This window comes from Lagopus leucura, unplaced genomic scaffold, assembly GCF_019238085.1.
Source record: "Lagopus leucura isolate 7727_CA_CO unplaced genomic scaffold, USGS_WTPT01 Super-Scaffold_806, whole genome shotgun sequence".
In the NCBI taxonomy this organism is placed as follows: domain Eukaryota; kingdom Metazoa; phylum Chordata; class Aves; order Galliformes; family Phasianidae; genus Lagopus; species Lagopus leucura.
In genome coordinates this window covers 3,396,178-3,400,830 of record NW_024962260.1, presented here as the reverse complement: position 1 = coordinate 3,400,830, position 4,653 = coordinate 3,396,178, and positions in this window count along the sequence as shown.

The following is a 4,653-nucleotide window of genomic DNA, read 5'->3' as shown; positions in this document are numbered from 1 at the left end:
GGGAGAAACCCAAATCCCTGTTTCTGAATTGAAAGGAAAGGGGAAGGAAAGGTAAAAAGGAAGGGGAAAAGAGAAAGAAGAAGGAAAATAAGGGAAGCAGAAGGAAAAGGGCTAAAGAAAAAAGGAGACCTGTAGGCAGGGGCTGAATCCGGCGGTTTAGGGAAAGTGCAGGCAGAATGAAGAAGAGAATATAGCGTGGAAATCTGAATTTATGCCATGGACTCCTGTCCAGATGCTTCAGGGAGGCACGTACAGCCCCAGCATGGTGCAGGGGGTTGCGATGCGGAGCGCTGTGTGAGTGCATGCAGGCACAGCAGGGGACTTGTTGACAAAGGCATCCTACAGAATTTGCCTCTGGCAAGCTTTTTTATGCCTTTGGATTATGCTCCTGTGGTGCATTTGGGAAGTGGTTAGTGGATCGTTTTATGGAGGGGGGAAAACCCATCTCCTTTGAGGGGATGTGTTCTGTTTCTTAAACTGCGCTGCAAGAGTTGTGAGTGCTTTCAAAGTGATGTGCTCCGAACGACTGCGTTGGGTTTGTTCCCTTCTGCAGCCTGGGGCAGAGAGATGAGAGGATAAGGGCTGGGAAATGCCTTTTCCTGCAGGAAATGTGCACCCAATGGCTCAGCTGTGGGAGCAGGGCTGGGAAGTTGGAGCATCGCCTTCTGCTGCTGCCTTGGGATATGGAGCCGAGCTGTGGGGAAGGCAGTGCAGCATCCTCACTGCGCCAGGCCCAGAATGCCCATGTTCACTCCCTTTGGATGCACTATCCCATCTTTTTTAGCTTTTGGACTATTTAACAGTTTATCCTGGATCATGTTTTTGGACTCACAGGGGGAAAGGAAAGAAAACAGAGGAAAATTCCCAGCATCTCTCCTCCCATTGCATGCCCTAACCAAACCCAGGGCAGCCCTTTGGGAGCACCTGCTATTGCCCAGTGATCTCATTGGGCAATAAAGCCAATGCAGAGCAGAGTGGGCCAGGAGCGTTTGGTTGCAATAAAGCATCCAAATGGATGAATGATAAAAGCAATAGTGCAGGGAGAAAACAGCACCATGATTTGCTGCACTGGGATTTATTTCCAAAAGTTCCTTTTAAACCCAAAAGCATAGTCTTCCACTGTTTTCCTCTCCCTGCCATGATGCTGGGGATGAGCTGTCCTGCTCTGGCAGCACCCTTTGGAAGCTCAGAGAACCTTCCCTGCATCCCTGCCTCTAACCCAGGGCAGCACCAGCTGCTGCCCCTGGCCCTATTTTGGAACCTGCAGTGGTGGGGCAGCCTGGGGTCCCCCCTCTCCTTGGGATGGCTCCTGGTGCCAGCCAGAGCCCTGGAGGGATTGCTGTGTCACCACATCCTGAGTGACACAGCCCTGCTCCCCTGCACTGCGGAGCAGATGGAAACGTGCTGTCCTTTTGTCTCCTGCTCCTGTACAATTCCACCAACGAGCTTTATTCTTGTTTTAAATCCTTCTGAGTGGGGAAGCTTCAATGAATTTTAAATATGCTCTTGGAGCTGTGCATTAAAACCTAATGAGGCAGTGTACCAGTGATGCACCTGAGGAGTAATTGTGGGAATGTAAAGAGTGGCTTTGGGCTGAGGCTGGTGGTGCAAACCCATCCCTGCTGGGCTCCTTGCTTTGTCCTTCCTGCCCTGGGGCCAGCATGCTTTTACTTTCCCTTTTCTAACTACTTGATGGCATGCCATACCCAGCTGTCACCTGGGCAGATGTCCTCCCAGTGTGCAGTTCTTCTCCTGGGTGCCCAATTTGGCTGTCTCAGGGCTGAAGTTTGACTTCATGATGCAACACCAAGGAGCATGGAAAAATCTCTTCTGTTGATTGAGATCTGCTGCTCAGTGTTGTCAGGTTGGTGGTGCATCTCACCATGGTTATCCATTCCTTGGCACACGAGTTGGGTGGCCATAGTACTGTAGAATCACAGAATTATTAAGCTTGAAAAAGACCTCTAGGATCTCCATCCCCAACTCATCACCCCATGTTGCCGAGTCCCTCATCTCCTCATTTCTTGAACACCTCAAGGGATGGTGACCCCACTGCTTCCTTGGGCAGCCCCTTCCAACGCCTTGCAATATGTTGGGATTGGGTTGGGATGTGGGGAAAATGGGCCCAGTGTGTTCTTCTGTGATTCACTGTGGTTTGAGGCATCAGCACCTGTGGGCTTAGCAATAAGATGCCCAACCCTTCTGATCCACAGAGCATCTCTTCCCAGCCTGCCCCTCCCTCCTCTCCCCCCCTCCCCCCAAAAAAACCCACAGCTCTGCATGTTTGCTCTGCCACCTTGTTGAAGCAAGGGTTCATCGAGGGTTTCAAAGGTAATTAAAGCTCTTTGAGCAGTGATGCAAGCACGTGCCAGCTGCAGCTGGAAGGAGAGAAAGGCAAAGTGTGAATTTGGAGGAAAAAATGAAGCTGAGGTGCTGCAAGGATTGCATTGAGGTGGGGGAGTGTGATGGTGGATAGGAGGGGGCCGGTGCTCCTCTACAGCTGCTGTTTACACCACATCTCCAACTTCTGTGTTGTTAATTTAGTGGCCGACTCTGCAGCAGATAAATCCAGGGCAGGTTTGTAAATGCTGCATTGCTGGCAGCCAAAACACAAATATGCCCTGAACTGCTGCCAAGCAGCCAAAAAGAAAAAGAAAAAAGGCAGAAACGCTCAGTGGCGGGATTTACAGCCTTGGAAAAGAGCAGGCTGCAGTGGGCTCTTGGGCATTGCTCTTAGAGCATGGGGAGGAAAAACCCAGAGCTGTCCCAGCACCTGGGGATCCTCAGAGGGAAACCCCAGCCTCCATTCTGTGTTGTTGTAAGGTCTTTTTCATTCCCGGAGGAGGGGCTGGCACTGGGCTCAGGCTTGGAACTTTGCTGCCTGAGCTCCTCCTGTGACCACGGAAAAGAGGAGAACAGAGGTGGCCACGTCCATCCATGGCCATGGAGCACGAGCAAATATGGCACAGGGAGAGATTCCCATGCAGCTGCCCTCCCCCAGCCCTTGGTGCTGAGTCCTAGGGTTGCACGGGCACGATGCTCAGCCACAGTGGGACTGCTGCTTGGTGGAGGTGTGTTGGTCCCCAGTGGGGATGGGAAGCTGGCAGTTGCTCGCTCTTTGTGCTGAGATTTTAGATTTTTTTTTTTTAAAGCACTGATTTTTAGCAACTTGTTAATCCCTGTGTCAGCTTCAGCCATCCAAGCGCCTGCTTGTCATTCCTTCCAGACACCGCTCCGGTGCCATCAGGGGAACCACCCCCATAGGGCCCCTTGTGGGTTTTAACCACGATTGCTTCAGCCCTCTGGAAGTAAGGCACCTTCTGCCTGGCTTGATGCAGGAAGCAAATACAGCATAAAAAGAGGAGAAGACAACTTTAAAAAGGCAGAAAAAGGCTTAGGAGCCTCCCCCCCCAGACCTAAAGAGAAATAAGAGAGAAACTCAGGAGGGTGAAACCCCTAGGATGGGACCAGCTTTGGGACAGAGGTCCCCTTGGTGTGCCCATGGATCCCATCATTTTTGGGCAGCATCACCCTGCCCAGCCCACAGCAGGCATTGCTGGGGTCGGGGTGGATCTGGTTGGCAGCCCATCACCCCGCACCCCTTCTCCCTTGGCTGGCGGCTGCAGCAGCCAGAGCATCACAACCCACGGCCGCGGGGAACAGGCAAAGGAGAGGCTCTATTTTAATGCACCGCTGTGGGTTGGTGACCTAGAAAAGCAGCTCGCAGAGCAAGAGTGTGAAGTCCAACCTCCCCCGCTGCCAGCATTGCTGCTGAGCGTGGGGTGACCTATATAAAGCAGTGCAGGAGGCATCGAGGGGTCCTGGGCACTATGGAGGGGATGGGAGATGGCAAAGATGCACACTGACACACAACAGCCCCGCGTTGGCTGGGATGCATCTCCGTGGTGGCGTATCGCGGCAATGCATCGTATCGGAAACATCTTGGCACCGCTGTAGGAAACGCCACCAGTTCATGGATTGGAAGGGAGATGAAGCTCCTTTTCTTCCTCTGCTCAACGAGCCCCATCAGAAATGATGTCAATGTTATAAAGCTCACAGCCGTGTGCGCTCTGCAGCCCCTGAAAGAGAACGAAGCGCGGTTATTCCCATAGCAGTCGGTTTCTGAGCTGCTGCACCCAGCCGAGTGGAAGATACGCCAATTAATTAAATCAGTAAATAAGTTATACTAATCCCATTAACAAAAGAGGAGCTGGAGATTAAATCTTTTATGGTACTGACTGAAAAAAATTATTCTCGCCCGTCTTTTAGGAAATGTATTCTTTCCCTCACCTCGCCAAGGATAATAGTGCTGTTATATAGGACAGAACGTTATCTGGAATGAAAAATGAGTGTAAAACTAGCAGATCTCTTATTAAAAGATTGTAATGGAGTGGTTGCAATGATGTGGGGCTGGCTGAGCCTGGGGCTGTGCAGTGCTGCCAGGGAGTGTACCAGAGCTGCCTGTGGGATTTGGAGTCTTCATGGGTGTCACTGTGCCATGGTGCTGGGGTGGAAAATGCTTGCAAAGCCTCCACTCCTCCTCTCACTGCTGCAAGAGTGGACTTTTGGCTTTTGTACACATATCCATCTCCTGGGTATCCCAAACTGGGGTCTGATTTATGGTTTATGGACATGGTGGTGGACGTGGACTTA